This window comes from Triticum urartu, chromosome 5A (genome assembly GCF_056163025.1).
Source record: "Triticum urartu cultivar PI428250 chromosome 5A, HENAU_Tu73, whole genome shotgun sequence".
Classification (NCBI taxonomy): Eukaryota; Viridiplantae; Streptophyta; class Magnoliopsida; order Poales; family Poaceae; genus Triticum; species Triticum urartu.
In genome coordinates, this window is record NC_141877.1 from 420,744,194 (window position 1) to 420,767,909 (window position 23,716).

Sequence of the window (23,716 nt, forward strand, 5' to 3'; positions counted from 1 at the left end):
GGCCGCTTGACAAGTCTCGGTCCAATCCGAAAACGTTTAATACCCACACATGAAAAGAGGTAGAAAAGGACACCGGAGGACATAGGAGCGCCGGAATGCAAAACGGACAACGGGGAAAATGCTCGAATGCATGAGATGAACACTTATGCAAATGCGATGCACATGATGACATGATATGAGATGCATGACAAAGACAAAAGCAACACAAAGACAAAAACCCAACAACGAGGATTATCATAACTTAGTGCCGGAAATGGCAAGAGTTGGAATACAAATATGGCAGGTTACATACGGGGTGTTATAATTATGATGGGTGTCACTGAGCCGAACTAGGCTAGTCGTACGTGAAGACGCGATGGAGAAAAAGGTTCGTACCATATCACTAGTTTAATAAATTGAACTAAAACAATACATTTGTGGGCTTTTTATTTCCTTAATCCTTATAATAATGTTATTAAAAATTACATTTTTATGATTAAATGCCTTTTACCAGTATTTTATCGACGCTTCCAATACATATTCCTCCTTTAGTACATAGTCTCATGAATCCGTCTAGCCCCCCACCATGAAACATTCCATGTTACGTCTATTTTTTTAAGAACATGTCACGTCTAATTCTTCCCTTCCTTTTTTCTTTCTATGCCATGTCTCATGTTTTGAATTCCAACCCATCACTGTTTGGTCCACCATGTATCTTTCCATGTCACGTGTATGTTTGAATTCTAGCCCATCACCTATTAATAATCCACCATGTATCTTCCTTCCATCTCAGGTCTAATTCTCCTCTTCCAACCCTCAAAAAAAAAAGTTCTCCTCTTCCTTTTTATTTCTCTCTCTCCTAGTTCTTCATTCCTTTGGCAAGTCTCATGTCATTTGACATGTAGTTGTCTCAAATAAATTTCCCTCATTTATTTTTTTGTCACGTCGTTGCTTACCCTTGGCTTATTGCTTCCCAAGTCAGCTCCTTGATACCTTAAAACTCGAAAAGGTTTATCAATTGGAGGGATTATCTGTAAGCAACCAAGTTGAGGCTATTTAATAGACGGAATAACCTTCACCTAAACACAAACGTTGATCAAGCTCAATCGGTTAGAATGAATTTACCTGCACGGGGAGGGAGGTCGCTAGTTTGATTCCAAACGAGAACTAATATTTTTGCCATGCCTGCCTTGGCCCGGCTTCGCCGAGCCACAACGCAGATTGGGGCCGAGTGAGACACATGAGACATTCATAAAAACAAACACACTAAATAAAAAAAAGCTAAGCGTTTTTTTCACTGGGAAGAAAAGGCATTTTTTCTTTCACTTGCGTGGCCCTTGTGCGAGACGGATGAAAAATCCTATGCGATGGACATACCGAATCAGAGAACCGCACATTTTTTTATTAGTAGATACAAATTAAAAAGTGTTAGATACAGTACCTGCCAGTTTTCAAAAATTGTTCATATTTTGAAAAAATGCTTGCTTTTTAAAACTTAAATTTCAAACAAATATTTGTGTTTTTAGAAAATGTTCTCAAATTCGGAAAAACGTTCGCTATAGTACCTCCTAGTTTTCAAAAAATCTTTGCGTTTTAAAAAATGTTCAGGTTTCAAAAAAAAGAGTAATATTGTTCTTTGTGAAAAATATACTCGAATTTCAATTTTTTGTTTAGTAATTTGCTAAATTATTCGCGTTCTGAAATATATCTACTTAAAAAATGTTTTGCCTTTTGCTCTTAGGGTCTGGCGCTGTTTGTCGCTAATTTAGGACTCGCGCTGCAACATAAACATGATGTAAGGTTTATTCCAGTGGCTAGCACTCTGATATGTTGAGCGTGATCGCCTGTGTTCGAGTCTTTGTCCCTCCCTAAATTTTTTCTTGGCCTTTTTTCACTCGGGCTAGCTGTTAGTACAGTATCCGCTAGTGGGCCGGCCCATCGCGGCTTGTCTGTGTGCGTGTGCGATTTTTTGACAGAAACAGATCGGGCTAGTTGTTGGTACAGTATCCGCTAGTGGGCCGGCCCATCGCGGCTTGTCTGTGTGCGTGTGCGATTTTTTTGACAGAAACAGATCGGGCTAGCTGTTGGTACAGCATCCACTAATGGGCCGGCCCATCGCGGCTTATCTGTGTGTGTGCGAATTTTTTGACAGAAACAGATCGGGGCAAAGGAAAAACGACTCGAACGTACGAAAACGAACCTCGGTCCCTCCGTAATGTTAGAGTTTAATTAACGTGTTAATTATGGGGTAAATCTCCCTTTGTAACTGCCATCTCTCTCGAACGGATGCCTTTTCATCGTATCCCTTCTCCTTGTATAAATGCCTACAATCATCTAATGAAAGAGATAAAGAATTCACTTTTCTCTTAACACGGAGTGGAGTGGATTTTGTTGGTATCTCCACTCTTTCAGGCGTACTTTTGCAGGATTGTAGGATTCAGCTTCTCGCAAGTAAGGATATCAAGGCCTATGAATCAGTAAATGCAAGTCAACTTCATGTTGACAGACACCTGATGGGTAGTATACACCCAGCGGACGGGAAACCTCCAATAACCCAGGTCACAGTGCACATAATGATCGGGACATCGGAATACCTGACTCAATCACATTGGGAAATCCCGAGCAGTTATCATGGGTAACGATATTTCCATGAACTATATATTGATATATAGATTCTGGAGAAACATATAACCGGAAGTCTACAATAGTCGACATACATTTCTCAACTAGATTGACAAAAACCTTTCAAGTGATTCAGATCCAAAGACCATGGCCATGGCAAAGTGTGAACAACACTCGGACTGAACTCAAGCAAAGGGTATAATCTAGGTAGAAATGATCTTGCTCAAAAATGGAAAGGTATGCATAAGCAATACCTACACCAATTCTCTTCTGAAAACAGAATTGAGAATAACGAGGTGGTGAAACAAAGAGCAAGTATTGTAGCACAAGGGTTCACGTAGATACCCAACTATTCTCCAGAGGTGGAATCTCTTTCCGATAACTTATATCATTGACAGTACAAAATCATCTATCTCTGCAGTTGATAGATGTAGTGATTACATATCCATGTAGATCACTAGATTCAGACATATATGATTGATTCCCGATGGAATCTCACTTATGAATCGAAATGCAAAATGCAACATACATTGTGTAAAAATCAGTAAGTCACCATACGACTTATTGTTGTCGGTACATATGGTACAACCGACGTAGTGAGTTCCTTATACACAAGGATTACTCCTACAATGATGATTATCCATGTTTGTGTGTCTGTAATGACGACACATGTAATCATCTAAATGACGGAGTTGAAAATGAAGGATTTGGGTAAACCAAAATACCGCACTACAACTTGAGCACCTTCATTCATACATTATGGTACACCATGTTGTTTATATCCAAAATATATTAGAGAAATTCATTATGGACAAATCTTATCCATCCATAATTCTCATGGTAGTTCATTCTCTAGATGTAGAGAAAGATCTATTTAAACCAAGAGATGTTGGAAATGAGATATTGGGACTCAACGTTCCATAATATTATTGGATCCACCAAACACAATTGGTTGGTACTTAAGAATGCCTTTCGATATCTCCAAGGCATCAAACATCTTGTTCTGGTTTTCAGTTTCACAGGAATGTGAACACCGATATCATTGGATACATCGATCAGATCCCCACTATGTCAGATTGTGGACAAGCTTAGTGCTCCTACTAGGTGTGGTAGCCCCCTCATGAATAGTCTTCGAAACAGACCTCATGGCTACATCCACCTACTATTATCTCAATGATAATGTCTCTTGTGTTACCCGGATGCAAACAGAAATATGTTCATGGAGTTGGTATGTGACGGCTTCGGAATATGCAAGAATCAGGGGGAGTACCTTCCTGAATTGTTCCTGTTCAATGCATCATATTATACTCTTTTTCCCTTCATGAGTTTACTTTATAGGTTCTCATAAAGGTTTTTAATGAGGTAATATCAACACAAGATCATATGCCATACTTACCGTTTTCCCCACAGGGGTTTTTAGGAAAGTATATGCGGCATATTTATTATCCTTTAAACTCTATGTCTTTTCTCGTATTGAGTTAAAAGAGACAATAACCATTATATGTTGCATCATTTTCTCCTTATTTTTCACTGGGTTTGAAGGAGTTTTGACAACATGTCAAACACTATACTCCTCATATTTTTCCCACAAGATTTTTGGAGGAGCCTCTAATCAAAATGATGATTCTGGACGGACAAGTGTAGATTAAGGGAAGTGTTAGAGTTTAATTAACGTGTGTTAATTATGGGGTAAATCTCCCCTTGTAACTGCCATCTCTCCCGAACGGATGCCTCTCCTTGTATAAATGCCTACAATCATCTAATGAAAGAGATAGAGGATTCACTTTTCTCTCAACACGTAATAAATCAAAAAAAGTTGAGAAACAATCTTCTCTTTAATATTAGAAAAGAAAAATTTATAAGGTATTTTCTAGTAGCGTACGCCAGCCTTGCACACATGGTTCGCTTGCCGAGTCAAAACTCGGCAGAAGTTCGTGCCATGTGGCATTACCATTAAATATCCCGTGCAGTGCTTGCTTGCCGAATTCTACTTTTAGTACTCGACAATGGTTGGTTTCGGTTTCAACTAAACCTGATCATACCCTGGGCCGGGCTTGTTAAAGCCTGCAGCAAAAATCCCAAGCCCGGGCCTAGCCCGAAGCACATGAACAGTGCTATTTTAATTAAAATAATTATATTCAGGATATTAATAAAATAGTATAATGTACCTATATTTTGAATAAAATATACATTTGTTGCTATTTCGGGCTTTTTTCAGGCTTTCAAGACAGGCTTCGAGCGGGAAAATGAAACCCAGGGCTGGTGCTAGGCTTTCGGGCTCGGGCCTCGGGACCCATGCACAGGTCTAGTTTCAACTCGGCAATTAAAGATTGCCAAGCCGGTCCAGTCGAGTCCCGTTCGCTAAGGGCGGATCACGGCAAAGAAATTGCTGATTTTTTTTATTTTTTATTTTTGCTTTCGTTGCGTTCACTTTGAACTCGGGAAACAGGACGATTCCAGTAGTGACTCGGTCAATTACTTACATCCATGCTCCAAGAATGTACAAATGAACTTAAAGCATCAGATGCTAGTTTATTCAATGTGTGGTCACCTTATTAAATCTCTAAGACAATGGATAACTCAGCAAAATTCATAGAAAGAAAAATATGAGCTTAGAATAAAACTCCTCCCGGCTTGTGGTCATAGTTGTAACTGAAAGCTTTAGGCGATAGGGTGTCATCAATTAGACTAGCAAAATTAACAGGGAACCCCAATGCATATATACTCTTATATGTTACTTTCTCCGTCCCAAAATAAGTGTCTTAACCTTAGTATAACTTTATACTAAAGTTAGTATAAAGTTGGAACATTTAGGATGTGTTTGGTTGAGGAACCAACTGTCATAAAATGGAATGGTTCCATTCTTGAGGAATGGGTCGGTTCCATTTCTATATTTGGTAGGAAAAAAAGTAGAATGAGATGGTTCCGCTCCAGCGTTTGGTTGGAAGCATGGAATGAAAAATGAAATGACACAAAATTGACAGAATAAATGCCAAGTTCAAATACTTGACAGCCATACATAACACATCGCTTTGCCAAAAATTTTGGTTTAGATAGTCATATCTAATTCGATCTCTTTCATGCATGGGGTCATAGGCAATACATGGTCTTCTCTTCTTTATTATAGCCAGAACAATGACTGTCATTGCAGCTTGTGCCAACTTTTTTCCCCTTTTGTTTGTCTTCTTGACCATCTACAAGTGATGCATACTATCAAAAATATGGCTACCAATGATGCTTACATCAACATATATATTGCAAAGATACACTGGACAACATGTATTTCAGTACAAATTAGGAGAGTGCACATGTATTTCGATACACTCGACGGTCCACTGGTTTTAACAACATAAAGAAACAAAACTGGATAAAAACACAACCATGAGCCATCACAAGGGGAAAAATTACCAGCATCATATCCATCTATCTCTCTCTCGGCTGGGAATATCCCTGAGCAGCAGCAGCATATACAAGGGGAAGGAAGAGTGTTTGTACCTTCAGGACTCAGGAGATGATGCTGCGCTGTGCCTGGCCAACGACCAACGCCGTCAGCCCGATGGAAGCCGCCGCTGGTCTGTTAATCGTCGGCAAGACCCGCCGGTCCAGATGGAGACAGGTGGATTCCTCCCGTTCTAGCTTCCCCTGCACTGCTGGACGACGAGAGAGGAAAGAGAGGAGTCAGCCGGCAGCAAAGAAGGAAGGAAACGGCCGCCGGGAAGGAAGGAATCGGACAACGCAGCTGAGATCGATGGATGGAGAGAGGGGCGGGGGAGGCGCCGCACCAGGGGAGAGGAGCGCGAGTGGGGTGACCGGTTCCGCGTCGTCAGCCAAATTTGCAGGTCTCGCCTCGTTCCGCATCTAGGCTGGATATTCGGTCTGCGGGAACGAGTGGGTGACCGTTCCAGGTAACAACTGAACACGAGAACGAGGCCTCAGAACGGGTTGGACCCGTGACATTCCGGTCCATGACTGCAACCAAACACATTCTTATTTTGAGACAGAGGGAGTATATGTTAGGTTGATCTCCTTCGTGTGGGCCAACAGCCCACCGGGCCCTTAGATCTGCGCCCTGATTGGGAGTGCCCAACCCTCATATGGTTGGTGGGACCCTGTGACCCGCGCATATATAAACAGAAATGGGGGAGGGTCAACCCTCATATGGTTGGTGGGCCTTTGTGACCCGCGCATATATAAACAGAGGTGGGGGCCGGGGCACGACTGACGAAGTTCATCGCTGCCACAATCCCCACCAACAGTCCCTACCGATCTAGGGTTAGCGCGGTGCTCACGAGAAGCACACCACAGCCGGCATCTCACTGCCATCACCGCCGCCACAACATCACCATGGCTGCTGGTTCGACCTTGCAAGGCAAGGCAGAAGGTAGGTTTACCGGATGATCTAGCCTACTCCGATCCAGAGGATCTATCAATGGTATTAGGCCATGCTAGGCTAAGATTTTCGGTACAAAGGATAAACAGAGAAAAAAGAAAAGATTTCACCCCAAGAACCCTAACCCCAAAACTAAAAAGAGGGGAAAAGAAATCGCGGCGCCGCAAGGCCGCGTCAGTTCCTCTCGATCCGAACGGGCAACGACAAGCCGAGCTGTTCGGACGAAGAACAACCCCGCGAGGGGCAAAGTACACCGCAACCAAACTGCTCGACGGCGGCGCGCTCACCGCAAGGGGGACGCGCATCCGGCGAGGGGGATGGCAACGGTGCCGCCGCTCGTAACTCCGTCGTCGTCAATTTCGATTCAAAAAGGAGAGGGAGTAGTGGAATAGAGTTGAAAGAAAGGGGAGGGGCTCACGGCGCGGTGGCTGATGACCTCGTCGCTGGCGACCGGCGCAGCCCGAACCCGCCGCCACTCGGGCTGACAGAGGAGCTGAGGAGGGCCCTGGTCGCGCCTCTCTCTCGCTATGTCGCAGAAGACAGTGGTGAAATGGAGGGGGGGAAGGAAGGTAAAGTGCGGCACAACGCGGTGGCTTTTGCTGCCGTTGCCGGTGGCCGGGGCGTGGCTATCTCTGCCGTCAGCGGGGAGGAGCGAGACAGACGAAAGAAATCGAAATGGGCTAGGGTTTCGGATCGATCGAGGGAATGAGGCTGTTTTGTTCACGCTAGATGCGCGCGTGGCCGCGGGATCACCGCGGACGGCCGAGATTAAAACCCTAGCTCACGTAGGGATTTTGGGCCAAAAGAGGAGCGCGACTGGGCCAGGCCGGCTTGCGCAGCGCCGAGGCCAGCAGCCGCGCGCGCTGGGCCCAAGCTGGGCTGCGTTGCAGTCTTTTTTTTATTTTTTTTGTTATTTGTCCAGTTTTTTGACAGATTTCAAATAGTGTTTCCTATGCAAATTTTTTCCAACGAAAATTTTGTTTTAGAAAATAGAAAAGTAAATAGAAAAAGATTCTGAAAATGAAAATAGGAAATTTTTAGAAAAGAAATGTTCATGAATTTTTATAAAGAAAATAATAAAGTTCATGATTTTTTATTCGGTCAAAGAAAAGTTTCTGTAAATATTAAAAAGTTCATGAATTTTTATTCATGTTTTTCCCCTGCATAAATAATTAGTAGTGCTCTGTTACAAAGAAAATAAAAGTTTAGATAGAATTATATTTTAAGAGCATGTTAAAGTGATTATTGAAATGAAATGATTATGTTATTTTTATGACCAATGTTGTTAATAACATGATCATGTTTCATTATTGAATTTAAAGGTGTATTTATTTCTGATATTTTGTCCAACAGTAATATAGATTTAATTGCATAGACAATTGTATGATTAATTTTACCAATGTTAGATTAATGCATATGATTGTTATACTGATGTTACTTAAATTGTGATTTCAGGAGGCTTTCACTTGATGAGTTGCCTAAAAATGTTCCGACACTCAGAGGTGACAATTACACTGAGTGGAGGAAGAAAGTAGAACTGGCATTTGTCTGTGCTGAGCTGGACTGGGTTGTGGACACTCCATAGCCGGTCAGACCTACAGAGCCAGTAAGAGCGGCCACTGATGATGATGCTGCGTGGGATAAAAAGAGGGGGGATTATACTCCTTTGGAGATGTCATACTTCATAGAAAATTAAAAGTGGGTCAATGCAAACAAAAAGTGCACGACATTTATAAAGAATACAATTGAGAGCATCACTGTGGGCTCCATTGCAGAGTGCAGTTCCGCAGGGGAGTTGCTAACAAAGATAAAGAGACTCTTCAAGGATATATGCCTCCCATGGTGACAGAACACTACACAGGGGGTAGTCATGGAATAAGAGAGCACATCCTCAAGATGAGCAATATGGCAGCAAAGCTCAAGCACATGGATGAGGATCTGGAGATCAAACCAAAGCTCATGGTTCATTTGGTCATGGCTTCACTGCCAAAGGAGTTTGAAACTTTTGTTGTAAACTACAATATGTCACCTGAAACATGGGACATTGAAAAGACAATAGCAATGTGTGTCCAAGAAGAGGACATACTCAAAGCCTCACATGGTGGTTCACTCAACTATGTGAAGGATCGGAAGAAAAGGAGTTACAAGCAAAACAACAAAAGTTCCCCCTCAAAGCCACATGGTAAAGCTCCCTATCAGCATCAGCAGAAACTTTTCCTAGTGGACAATGACACATGTCTCCACTGTAAGAAGGCCGGGCATCGCAAGATAGACTGCCCTGATTGGCTAAAGTCAATCATGGCAAAAAGAGGTAACAATATAGTTTCATTTATAAATGAATCCATGTATACACAGTTTTCAAAATCCACTTGGTGGATTGACTCAGGAGCAACTGTTCATGTTGCAAATTCTTTACAGGGATTCCATTCGACACGGACTACGCAAAGAAGCCAAAGACGCATTGAAGTGGCAAACGGAGTTGAAGCAGAAGTTGAAGCTGTCGGTAACATCTCCTTGGAGTTGGCTGATGAATTCAATCTTCTACTTAGAGATATTTTATTTGTTCCATCATGTCATAGAAACTTAATTAGTGTTTCTTGTTTGGACAAAGATAATTATGAATGTTATTTTGGACATGGCAAGTGTGTCATATGGTTAAATAATGCTTATGTGGGTGATGCTTTACTACACGATGAACTTTATTTGTTATCACTTCGTGAAAAAGTTTATTCTGTATGCAATGTGAATGAACATGTTTCCGCGTCGAATAAAGAACAAAAGAAAAGAAAGAGAACTTTGACTCATCAAAATTATGGCACTGTCGCTTGGGCCATATTTCCCAGGGGAGAATAGAAAGATTAGTCAAAAGTGAAATTCTTCCTTCGTTAGAATTCTCAGACTTAGAACAATGCATAGATTGCATTAAAGGAAAGTATATAAAACAAATCAAAAAGGTGCAATCCATAGCACAGGCACACTAGAAATCATCCACACTGTCATGGAATTGTCACGGCAGATGTCCTCGTGAAAAGGACTTAGTCGTGAGGCCAACACATCTATGTGGTAGCTTGAGAGGGGTTAAATGGGGCGAGAGACACGAGGCTTTTACCCAGGTTCGGCCCCTCATGGTGGAGGTAAAAAGCCTACATCCTGCTTCATTGATATTGATGATGATGATCAGGATTACAAAGGTGCTCTATCTCGAGAGCTATTGACTTGTCTGTCTAAACCTAACTTGTGAAACTTGTGGAACTTGCCCCTCTTGGGGTGCCCTGCCCCTCCTTATATAAGTTGAAGGGGCGGGTTACATGACTAGTCCTAGTAGGATTAGGATTACTTTATTACAAGTGGAGTCCTATTCTTGCTTCCTTTGTAGGAGAATATTACTTATGCCTTTCATCTTAAGCCGGCCTTCTGAAACAGCCTGGTTTTTGGCCCTTTTCTTTTTCTTTTAATTTAATTGTTTTTTGCTCTGTTTTTTTCTTTTTGGAGTGGTTCTGTGGCCTTGCCACCTGGGAAATCACCTTCATTTCTTCTCCCAAGTGACTCATGATCCTCAAAACCTTGCCAAGATCAGGTCACTTCACTCCTTGACCAAACCCTAAAATCTTTTTCTAGGAAATATTCCTTTTTCTATTAAAGGAATAACCCTATCTACCCTAGGTTGTGAAGCAACCTATATTTCTGTCCATCCAAAAATTCTCAAATAATTATCATAATTTCTTTGGGTCATATATTGCTCAAATATGCTAAAAATCTCATGTCCTAGCTCAAGAATAATTACCCAATAATTATTCTTCATTTCTGTCCAGAGTGGCACTTTGTGAAGGAAGTGTCATTTATCTTATCTTATTTGATCCCAAACTTGTTGGGCATTCTTTTATGTCCAAATAATTTACACATGCCAAAATTCAACTTTATTTGCCTAGCCAATCTTCCTAAGTGATTTTTCAAAGTTCCTGTTAAACAGAAGCTACTGTGAAGGAAGTACTAGCTAGGAGAATCGAAATGAGTTGAAATTTTGCATGCTTCTTCTTCTGCTCATATTATCTCACTCCTACAAATTTCAGCTCCATAAAATCAACTATGTGAGCACAGGACCAAATCTTTGCTTCTGGTAAATTTTTCAGGCTGTGAACCAAGTGCATTTTATATTGCTTCAAAAATCCTGATAAATTACCAGATCATGATCCTACCTATATAACTTCTCTCCACCAAATTTGGGACCAGTTAATGAAGCCAATATTTCTCTAGAATTCTTGCAAGTTTCTGGATAGGGAGAATAGCTGTGAACGAAGTACCATTTTGGTGAATACAATTGGTATGAAATTTTCACAGGATCTTACTATGTCTAAATCATTAAGACTTGCAAAATTTGAGCTCAAGTTGATGCTCCAGGTGAGTGCACCATCCTGATCTTGATTCTGGACTAAATATGCAGTTGTGAAGCAACTATGGTGTATCTTGGTCTAAATCATCTCAAAATTAACAAGATTATAGTCCTTCCTAAGATGATCACCCCAGACAAACTCTCTGGCTCCAATCCCCTTCCTGTTGATCAGTAGTTCTCGGCCAAGTTTACCGAAGTAAACTTCAGAGGTTGCTTACCATTTAACCAGAGCAGTGTTCATCGATCTACCACCACAGTTGAAGCCTCCCCTGGAAGAACTTACCACTAGCCAACGTTTGCCAACCTTTGGCACCTTCTGCTCGCCAGCTCACGCGGTCACCACCTCTCTGGCATGCCATGGCCGCATCCAGGATGGTTTCTTGTTCGGGCCCCTCCTCCTCTCGTCATCTTCGCGCTCGTGGGCATGTCCAACAGCTTCACCGCGTCATCGCCGTCCTCCTAGAGCCATCTCCCACTCCGTAAGCCCCTCCGTCAGCGCTCGTTGCCGCGCGCCCACGGGCGAGCTGTAGCCGACCGGCTCTGTTCGCGTCATGGCTTCTTCCTTCTCTTGTCCCCGAGCTCTGCTCGTTACTATGCACCTCTGTAGCTCATCCGCACCTCCCTCGTCGCCTTCCCGTGCCACCTCGTGCTCGCTGCGCGTCGCCAGAGCTTTGGCCGAGCTTGAGCGGCGGCAACCGGCTCGGCACCTCGCCCCCATGCCTATATAAGGCCCCCGAGCCCGTCTCGAGCACTCCACCAGCCTTGCCTCGCTCCACTACCCCTCCCCAGCCTCTCAAACGATCTCGAGGAGCTCTCTGTGTCCACCATCGCCGCCATGGCCGCCGTCTCTGTCCGCTTCGATTCCGGCGAGCCGCGCCTCCTCCCTCCATTCCAGAACCACCTGTAGCCTCCACACACCCCTAGAAGCCTCCCCGCCGTTTCCGTCCTCCTCTGTTGGCCTTTGGCCGTGGTCCGCATCGGCGCCCGACGCCACCGTCCGCCATGCTCGAGGCAGCCACCACTCTGGTCTTCCCAGGCGTACGCGAAGACCATGGATGGATGCGCCTCTCCGCCCCACGCAGTTTGGTAGCCGGGGCCTCGCCGGAGGTGGCTGGAGCCGGCCAGGGCAGTCGCCGGCGTCGCGCCTCTGCCTCTGCCTCGCGGGCGAGGGCGAGGAAGAGGACGACGACCAGTCCAGCTGGCCAGGCGGGCCCCGCGTCGCCCCCATCCCCACCGGTCAGCCGCACGGGCGTTGAACCCGCCCTGCCCACGTGGATAAGTGACCGGTCCCACCTGTAAGTCTCTCGTGTTGACCCAGTGGCCCCGCTGACCATTTTTAGTGAACGCGTATTCTGTTTCTCCTTCGGCTTAAAATACGTTTTCACTTTATGAAGACGTAATCTGAGAAATGTGCTTTCTGTTTTCAGCTCGGGGGCCTGTTTGTAGAGTTATTTTTACAGATTAGTCCCTGAACTTCGTCGTTATTTCGGTCATGCTTGTGAATCGGTGATTACCGTCATGCTATGTTTTCTTGCACTTTGTTATTATGTTCTACCTGCTAGTATTACTTTCATATTGCTCATGCTTGATAGCAGTACATGTTGGGTTGGTCATGTTCTTCGGTGCGTGACTGACGTCGGTTACCGATTACCATTTTTTTGACAGAAAGACTGTAGAGGAACCCCCTACAGTATAATTGGTGCAACAAACCCAACTTGCAAGTTACCGATTACCGTTAATATGTATTGTTCCTTGTTGTTAGTTGGTCAAGTGTTTACTTGGTAATGTTATTGATGTGTTCTTGCATGGTATTTATTGTTGATGTTAGTGGTCATGTACACTATGAGTAGTGTTTTACTTGTGATATTCATGCTCATCATTATGGTATGCTCAGTTGGGTATGATTCATTGTTGATATGGTGGACAGTTATGTTGCACCCCCATGCTTATGTTGATATCATGCTCAGGCATTGTAATTGCATCATGTTATTTTATCATGGCTTAGCATATTTGCATTCAAGTTTAACCGGATTAAATTCAACTTGAACAACTATTGGTTGGGTCATGGTGCCACCATATCGAGATGACCAGTGCAACCACGCTTACCTTCATGGGAAGGTCCTAACTGGGTCTATTGTCGTGCCTCTCGCCGGTGCCTCCAACGAGGGAAGGTTAAGGGCGCGCGCTACCCTGATCAGGTAGGCAGACATAAGCCTTGTGTGCCTGTTGTTGTTGTTGTACCCGGGTTGTCCCCGTTTGGGACTGTTTATGTTTTGCCATGACGGTGGCCGTTGGTGCCTTTGGTAGGCACGGGGCCACCCAGGACTTAGCCCAAAGGGGAGTTGGTCGCAGTGGCCGGGAGAGTGTCATGGCAGTAGATCGGTTTTGTCGGAACGTCGTTGGTCCACCCGAACACTACAAAAGAAATATACACTTCCGTGATGATACGTGTTTGTCACAGTAGGTCACATTTTCTGTCATGCATGTACATCCATGACAAATTTATGACAGAATCAAGATAGTCATACCTGTTGAGGGAGTCCTGGATTAGGGGGTGTCCGGATAGCCGGACTATACCTTCGGCCGGACTCCTGGACTATGAAGATACAATATTGAAGACTTCGTCCCATGTCCGGAAGGGACTTTCCTTGGCGTGGAAGGCAAGCTTGGCGATACGGATATATAGATCTCCTACCATTGTAACCGACTTTGTGTAACCCTAGCCCCCTCCAGTGTCTATATAAACCGGGGGGTTTTAGTCCATAGGACGAAGATACAATCATACCATAGGCTAGCTTCTAGGGTTTAGCCTCCTTGATCTCGTGGTAGATCTACTCTTGTACTACCCATATCATCAATATTAATCAAGCAGGACATAGGGTTTTACCTCCATCAAGAGGGCCCGAACCTGGGTAAAACATTGTGTCCCCTACCTCCTGTTACCATCCGCCTAGACGCACAGTTCGGGACCCCCTACCCGAGATCCGCCGGTTTTGACACCGACATTGGTGCTTTCATTGAGAGTTCCTCTGTGTCGTCACTTTTAGGCCCGATGGCTCCTCCGATCATCAACGACGATGCGATCCAGGGTGAGACTTTTCTCCTCGGACAGATCTTCGTATTTGGCGGCTTTGCATTGCGGGCCAATTCGCTTGGCCATCGGGAGCAGATCGAAAGCTACGCCCCTGGCCGTCAGGTCAGATTTGGAAGTTTAAACTACACAGCGGACCACCGCGGAGACTTGATCTTCGACGGATCTGAGCCGCAGCCGAGTGCGCCGCACTGTCCCGGTGGGCATGATCTAGCTCTGCCACTGAACAGTGCCCTGAAGGCCACACCTGTGTCCGCTCCAACCCTTGGCTCAGAACCGACCACACCAATCGAGGATGGGTGGTTAGACACCGCCTCGGGGGCTGCAATCTCTACGGCGATCAAGCCGAACACCAGCCTTGTCCTCCGCGAAGCCCGTGACTCCAAGATGCCGGACTCCGAGCCCTCCGCGCCCCTACCGATCGAATCCGATTGGGCACCGATCATGGAGTTCACCGCCGCAGACATCTTTCAACACTCGCCCTTTGGCGACATTCTGAATTCACTCAGGTCTCTCTCTTTGTCAGGAGAGTCCTGGCCGGACTATGACCGGCAGGATTGGGATGTGGACGACGAAGAAATTCGATGCCCACCCACCACCCACTTCGTAGCCACTGTCGATAATTTAAACGATGTGCTCAACTTCGACTCCGAAGACAGATGAACATGAACCAACGCCTACAAGGCACTGGACAGCCACCTCATCTCATGATGTATACATGGTGGACACGCCCAAAGGAAGCGACGACGAGGAACACAGGGATGCAACGAGGGATCATTCACTCGAAAAGCAATCAAAGCGGCGACGTAAGCGCCGCTCCAAGCCCCACCTCGACATAGACAGCAGCCATACAGACCCAGCCATAGAGCAGGACGAGCCGGCGGACGACGAACATGCCTTCGAGCAACCGTCCGAACAGGGCAACTTGGATAAACAAACCAAACACCCCGTCCCTGGCGAAAACAACAGTCTGGACGACCTTACGCCGGATAGGCTCATGGAGCAGAAGAACCTCCACAAAAGCCTCGTCGCCACTGCGCGTAGCCTGAAAAAGCTATCCAAAGCTAAAGCTACTGCCTGAATTTGACAAGGAGGCCTTAGAGCCCCCGCAGTCAAAAAATAGGAAAACCACCCAGTCGGATAGACGACCGCATGGCCAGCATGGAGCGGCAAGCGGCGCCGCACACAAGCCGGCACGCGATCCACCAAAGGATCCACATCAAAAAGATGGCCCAGCCAGATCTATCTATGGGCCAAGAAAGCAAGATCTAGTAAGCAATACAACACAACAAATATCCGAACATCACGGCACACCCAAATACAGGGGTGCCGCACACCCCCTATGTTTCACCGATGAGGTGTTGGACCATGAATTTCCAGCGGGATTCAAGCCCGTAAACATAGAGGCGTACGACGGAACAACAGACCCTGGGGTCTGGATCGAGGATTATATCCTCCACATACACATGGCCAGAGGAGATGACCTACACGCCATAAAATACTTACCCCTCAAGCTTAAAGGGCCAGCCCGGCATTGGCTCAAAAGCCTTCCCGAAAACACCATTGGAAGTTGGGAAGAGCTTGAGGATGCTTTCCGGGAAAATTTTCAAGGGACCTATGTCCGCCCTCCGGATGCAGACGATCTCAGTCACATAACTCAACAGCCCGGAGAGTCAGCTCGGAAATTCTGAAATAGATTTCTTACTAAAAAGAATCAGATAGTCGACTGTCCGGGCGCCGAAGCCCAAGCATATTTTAAGCATAACGTTTGATACGAATGGCTCGCCAGACACCTCGGCCAAGAAAAGCCAAGAACAATGGCCGCATTAACAAGCCTCATGACCCGCTTTTGCGTAGGAGAGGACAGCTGGTTGGCAAGATGTAGCACCAGCGACCCAAGTACATCCAAAGTTAGGGATGGAAACGGAAAACCCCAACGCAGCAAGGATCATCGCCGGAATAAGGAAAACAGCCCAAAGAGCACAGCGGTCATCGCCGGATTCAAAAGCTCGCGGCAGAATCAGAGAAAGACGCCCCTCAAAGATAACAGGGACGAGCTATCCAACTTAAACAAAATCTTGGACAAGATATGTCAAATACACAGTACTCCCGGGAAGCCTGCGAACCATACCCACAAAGATTGTTGGGTTTTCAAGCAATCCGGCAAACTCAACACCGAACACAAGGGACTCGACACACCAAGTGAGGACGACGACGAACCCCACAAGCAGAGCACCGGGAAACAAAAGGATTTCCCACAAGAAGTCAAAACAATAAACTTACTTCACGTGACGAACAGAATGGCACCAACAGAGATACGCGCCATACGGCCTATCCCAAAGGAGTCTCGCCAATGGTTGTTAAAACCGATCACCTTTGACCATCAGGATTACTCTAGAAGTATCTGGAACGCAGGCTGGACTGCCTTGGTATTAGATCCAATAATCGGTGGACTCCACTTTACAAATGTCCTAATGGACGGCGGCAGTGGTCTAAACCTGTTATACCAGGACACAATCCGCAACATGGGGATAGACCCAACAAAAATTCGCCATAGCAAAACCTCCTTTCAAGGGGTAACGCCAGGCCCGGATGCCCTTTGCATGGGTTCTCTCCGGCTAGAAGTTATGTTCGGCTCCCCCGGTAACTTCCGCCGCGAACAGCTAACTTTCCACATCGCCCCATTCTCAAGTAGCTATCAAGCACTGCTGGGACGCGAAGCTTTCGCCCGCTTTAACGCAATACCACATTATGCATCTCTTACGCTTAAGATGCCCGGTCCACGAGGCATCATCTCATTAAAGGGAAAACATTGAGTGTTCCTCCCGCGCGGAAGACAGTGCGGCTGCCTTGACAGCCCCACAATAAAGCGGCTTCACCAGCCAAAGCACCTAAACAGGTCGTCAAGACCACGGACACGGCTAGACGAGTCCGGCATAAACATACAATTGATAAAGGCTTAATAGCCGTATGCCCCTGTACTAGGGGCTCCGCGCATATAAAAACAAGAGACAATAAAGCTCAATTTTACCCATTTCGATTTATACTTCGTTTATTTAGTATAACTCATGTTCGGCACGATCTTTCCTAAACTAAGTTCCTCTCTTTTACAGATGAACACCGTGCTACGCCCGTCCAGGATACGGCACAACGGAGACACAGGCGCAGACGTGCAACAGGGACCCGTTCCAAGGATTCTTTTCAGATTAAGACCCTGCGTAAACCTTTTTTACTGTCTCTTGTTGATACACATCCCCTGGTTTTTTTGGTATAACCAAGGAGGAGGCTGGCATTTTGGCATGTGGCCATGTCAGAGTTTTGCGCGTACCTGGACACCAGGGGCTTATTACTAAGGGCGTTATCCCGCCCGCCCTCATAAAGACCGAATACCTTAGGGAGTGTTCGGCGTTGCGAGTTTGGCCTTATATGCATCAGCTCCGAATCATGTCTTTGGTCAAATGTTGGGTTTGCCCGGCTCCTGTGTTTTGCTACCTTACGTTCCGCTCTATCGGCTAAGGCGGCACCAGGAGAACTACTGCGATTGTGCCCCGGTTCGGCCAGGCGAGCACCTCAGTAGAGAAAGCCGAAAACTGACTGTCATGATATAGCGTGAGACTGGTCAACCACTCGATGACTTAACGGAATCTTTAGGATTCCTCCGCATTAACGAAGGGCCGCTTCCCAGCCAGGCACATACGCGCCCCGAGTTCGGGCGAGCGCAGGCGCCACCAGGGGCTATATAAGTAGCCTCAGTGTCAAACTCCTATGGCTAAGTGAAAGTGATAAAGCATCATAGTCCGATTGCCTAGTTCGCTGCGCTATCACCTTCTTTGTAGGACCAAGACGTTGGATCAAGTGTGAAAATGCGCCTTCTGCGAACACCCCCGCATTATGTGTGTGGGGGCTGAAGCCGACGACTGCCATCTTTCAGATTATATAGACACATATGTTAAATGGCCGCACAGGAGGTATTATAATACTTGCAGGCACAAGTATAAAAAGCTTCTACAATTTATCAAAATATTGTTTTACAATAATATATGCTATTCGAATATAGTATCCTTCGAGCACTGCGTCTCTATTAAACGAGCGCCTCGCAGAACTTCCTGAAAATAGTGCTCGGCAGGTACTCAGCTTCCATCCGAGTCTGGGGATGCAACAGCGGTGGCCTCCATTTCCGCCCAGTATGTCTTCACACGGGCAAGAGCCATCCGCGCACCCTCTATGCACGCTGACCTCTTCATCGCATTGATATGCGGCGCCGCACCAAGTTGAAATAACTTTTCGGCTTTGGCCTCTCTGGCCACAGATGACTCATGACATACTTCATGGCGAGTCCGGGCAACCTATTTAGCTCGGCCCATTCGGCCAAACGATCGGCTAATGACAGTGGACGCTCCGGATTGTGGAACTGTGACCAAAAGAGCTTTTCCACTTCGCGATCTTCTTGATCTCGGAAGTGTTCGGCCGCATCTGCGGCACTCGCTGCCAAATCCACATAGGTGTCTGCCGTACTCCACATCTGGTCTAACGGAGCATGTTTAGGATCACAGAACTTCCTCCGCAGCATAAAGGGCTTTCCAGCCGCGATCTCTCCGGCCTGACGTAGCTCCTCCTTCATAGCTCTCATTGCAGAGCGCGCATCCTTGGCATCGGAAACAGCCTTCTCCAGGTCCGTCTGTTCCGCCCGATCTTCTTTTTCAAGAAGCTTGCAACGGTCAGCAGCGTTCTTCAGCTTCACGGCCATCTCGGCCATTTCCTTCTTGCTTCGGCAGTGAGCAGCCTGTTCGGCTTTCAGCTCTTCAATTGCCTTTTCGGCAGCCGCATCACTTTTCCTGGCTTGCTCCTTGGCTCGGGCAAGTTCCGCCCGAAGATTCTCCATGGCAACAGCACCATCTGCATCAAGCACACACATTGTAAGATACTAGCATAAAGCTCCTCTTACCAGGTGCCGCCGGAGGAATTACATACCTTGTGCCTCGTCAAGCCGCTTGTTGACAAGCGCGATGTCGGCATCTACCACGTCAAGTTACCGCTTTAGCTTGGCAAATTCATCAGTCCGGCTTGCCACCGGACACTTCGCCACCTATGGATGAAGGCGGCATATTAGACCTAGGATTATGATCCTCTGTGCGCCGTCACTTTTGACAACGCACAGAGTCTCAGGGGCTACTATCTACACAGGGCGCATCTTATTTATGCGCAACTATCCAAAAAGGGTACAATATTTCACGGACCTCAAAACCTGTCAGTAAACTCCTGACGTCCTCGTGCAATCCGCTCTCTGCGGATGAAATCCTCTCAATCACCGTACCCATCAATGCACGGTGCTCCTCTGAGATAGATGCTCGCCCTAGCAGATCCTTCAGCTCCTCCAACCGCGCACCAGACAGCGCCGGACTTGTCCGATGGCCCTTTTCGAAGACCGGACGCGGAGGGCTTTGGGGGGCCATATGACTACCTTCCGGCCCTGCCGGATTCGGAGAAACCCTCCGCGACGATACCTCAGGGTCGCCCGCCTCGCAAGGCGGTACGGCAGGGGGAGGCGTTCCGCTCTCCATCAACTCCGGAAGAAGATCCCCTGAAGACGAGCTCTGTTGAGAAGGGCTAAGGTCCGAGCTACAAGGTAAATTTTCAATTACTTTTCTCAGATATAAAGCAAGGATTTCTCTCGTTTATTAAAAAGAGAGCTCCTCTCTACTTACGGCTCGGTGGAGGGCTGATCCCCTTGAGGGCATAATTCGGCCGAAGTATCCCCCAGCACAGGACCCTCTGGCGAAGATTTCTTCCCCCGCTTTGAGGCCATGGTCTCCGGGTCTTCAAAGGCGGTCCTCTTCTTCCCCTGAGGAGAGGAATTTTCGATTCCTCCCTTCCGGACAACCTCCTTCGAGGAGGCTGTAGCTTCCTTGTCCCCTCCCTCGCTTTCCTTTGAAGGCACAACCTCCAACATCCTGACTAGCACGGGAGCCGGTGTGGTCTCGGGGAGGGGGGCCGGACACCTGATTAGCTTTGCTTCCGCTATCCACTCCTGTTTAAAGGACAGCTCTTTTAGGGGCAATTTTATGATAAATATACGGATAGCGAGTCCGGGCACAAGGCTACTTACTTGAGTATCCGGACGATTGCAGCTCAGACCTGCGTCCTCCGTAGAATCCGGACACACTACTTGTGGTCCGAAGAACAATTTGTACATCTCCACGAGCGTCGTGCCAAGAAAATGTTGGAGAACTCGTGGTCCCTCCGGGTTGAACTCCCACAGGCGGAGGGGGCGACGTTTGCAGGGCAGAACTCGGCGAATTAACATAACCTGCGTCACCACGACTAGACTGATGTCTCTTTCTAGGAGATCTCGGATGCGACCCTGCAACAGGGGCACGTCCTTTGCCGACCCCCAGTCCAGCCCCTTATTGACCCATGACGCCAGTCGTGGCGGGGGACCCGAGCGGAAAGCAGGCAGCGCCACCCACTTGGTGCTCCTGGGAGCTGTGATATAAAACCACTCTCGTTGCCATAAGCTGGACTCCCCTTGAAAAGAGCCCTCGGGCCATGGAGCACTAGCATTCTTGCTTATAAAAGCATCTCCGCACTCCGCGTGCCGTCCCTCGATCAGCTTCAGCTCTACTTTGAAGGTCTTGAGCCATAGTCCGAAGTGAGGAGTAATGCGGAGGAAGGCTTCACACACGACGATGAATGAGGAAATATGGAGGATGGACTCCGGAGCTAAGTCGTGAAATTCCAGCCCATAATAAAACATGAGCCCCCTCACGAAGGGATCCGTCGGGAAGCCTAGCCCCCGAAGGAAGTGAGACATGAACACCACACTCTCACCAGGCTTGGGAGCGGGAATGACCTGCCCTTGAGCAGGCAGCTTATGCGAGATTTCGCCGGTCAAGAACCTGGCCTCTCTCAACTTCAGCACGTCCTCCTCCGTGACGGAGGAGGTCATCCATCTACCTCGAAGGTCAGAACCGGACATTGTCGAAGGTCCGAAGCGCCTGAAATATGGAGCCTTGGGTGTTGGAACTCGAGGCGAAGGGCGAACTCGTTTGAGATTGAAAGAAAAGAGTAAGGCCTTGGTCTCTTTATAAGAGGTTGAATACCAAGGTCCCTCCCCGTGGCCGTTTGGGACTCGCCTTTGATCGAGAAAACATACCAATGGGTACGGTTGGGTTACCCACGCCTGTATTGATGAGAATCCCGAAATAAGGGGACACGATCTCTGCTTTGACAAGACGTGCCAAGGAAACTGCCTCGCTAAACGCGCAGAGGCGGGACAGTAAAACGATTCGAATAAAGACTTGGCCATGGTGTGATGTCACGGAATACGTCAGCAGATTAGATTTGTGTAAATATTATTCTCTCTATGGCAATATGTGGAAACTTATTTTGCAGAGCCGGACACTACCTTTGTGTTCAAAATCTTCTATGAAGTACTTGGAGGAGGAACCCGCCTTGCAATGCCGGAGACAATCTGCGCGCCGGACTCGTCGTCATTGAAGCCTGGTTCAGGGGCTACTGAGGGAGTCCTGGATTAGGGGGTGTCCGGATAGCCGGACTATACCTTCGGCCGGACTCCTGGACTATGAAGATACAAGATTGAAGACTTCGTCCCATGTCCGGAAGGGAGTTTCCTTGGCGTCGAAGGCAAGCTTGGCGATATGGATATATAGATCTCCTACAATTGTAACCGACTCTGTGTAACCCTAGCCCTCTTCGGTGTCTATATAAACCGGGGGGTTTTAGTCCATAGGACGAAGATACAATCATACCATAGGCTAGCTTCTAGGGTTTAGCCTCCTTGATCTCGTGGTAGATCTACTCTTGTACTACCCATATCATCAATATTAATCAAGCAGGACGTAGGGTTTTACCTCCATCAAGAGGGCCCGAACCTGGGTAAAACATTGTGTCCCCTGCCTCCTGTTACCATCCGCCTAGACGCACAGTTCGGGACCCCCTACCCAAGATCCGCCGGTTTTGACACCGACACCTATGCTGTTGTAGAAGTGCTCCATGACATTACCAAAATTATCATCACAGAAGTGTCCACTTCCATGACGATAAATCGCGCGTCACAGAAGTGCTTTCGTCAAAGGTGACCGACACGTGGCATCCACCGTAACGGAACGCCATTAACCTATCGGGTCCGTTTTTGGATCTGATAACCCGTTAATAGCCCTGACCAATGGGGATTTTCCACATGTAAAATCATCATTGGCTGGAGGAAACACGTGTTGGTTCACCGTTGGGACAGATGTCATCCACTCATTGGACCCAAAGCGCCTTATCATGGCATGACCCAACAGAGGCCCATTCCTGTGAAAAGGCCAGTCCATTTCACTTGGTCAAAAGGTGGCGGGCCGGCCCACGACAAGCCTGTTAACGGCCTGTTCGCATATAGCCCATTTACAGCCCGCTAACCCAGGGCCCGTTTACGGCCTATCCAAATTAGGCCTACTAGTGTCATCTGGGCCGTCCAATATAATTCCAGCCCATTTTAACTTCCGACCCATGTATGGCCCATGACGTCTTTCGGCCCATATGAGGCCCTTAGTAACCCTCGGCCCATTAACGACAGCTGGTGAAACTGGCCCGTAATGAACAGTGTATCACTTTATACCCATTAACGACCCATTATTCCGTTGGGCCGTTTCTAGCCTATGTTATCTTTCGGCCTTCTCAGGGCCCATTTATTCTTGGGCTCATTTCCAGTATTCATTTACCTATGGCCCGTTACTGTCATTTTCTGCTTATGGGCCAAATTCAGCCCGTGGTTACAGTCGGCCCGTTTGTGGCCCGTTAATACGTTGGGCCGTTTTCATAGCGTCATCAAATACGGCCGATTAACGACGGCCCGTTATTGTCGGCCCATGAACGGATGATTTCAACTCTAGCCCATTTACGGCCATAATGTGGTCTATTGTTGGCCCATTTTTGGCTAACCGATCATATGGCCCGGAGAAGGCCCATTGATGATACGGCCCGTAGAAGGCCCATTGTGTCTATGGCCCGTATAAGGCCCATTGTTTCTACGCCTCATAGAAGGCCCATTGTTTCTATGGCCTGTAGGAGTCCCATGTTAACTACAGTAAATATGTAGCCCATGGTTATTGTGGCCTAGTTTTAAAAAATAGGTTATTGCAGCCACTAGCAAGCCGAGGAAAAAGAACTGCACTGACTACAAGAAAACAAATAAACAAGACAATAAGTAAATAAATTAGCAAGCAACTTATGCTAGGCTATC

At 46.9% G+C, this 23,716-nt stretch overlaps 1 long non-coding RNA gene across 1 annotated transcript; it reads right to left on the reverse strand.

Moving 5' to 3' along the window:
* Positions 1–4,657: 4,657 nt before the first annotated feature.
* On the reverse strand, positions 4,658–7,671 carry LOC147971696 (uncharacterized). Its single transcript, XR_015603332.1, has 3 exons — positions 6,384–7,671; positions 6,097–6,251; positions 4,658–5,795 (listed from the first exon to the last, which is right to left on the reverse strand). It is a non-coding gene; the product is annotated as an uncharacterized LOC147971696 (long non-coding RNA).
* Positions 7,672–23,716: the final 16,045 nt, after the last annotated feature.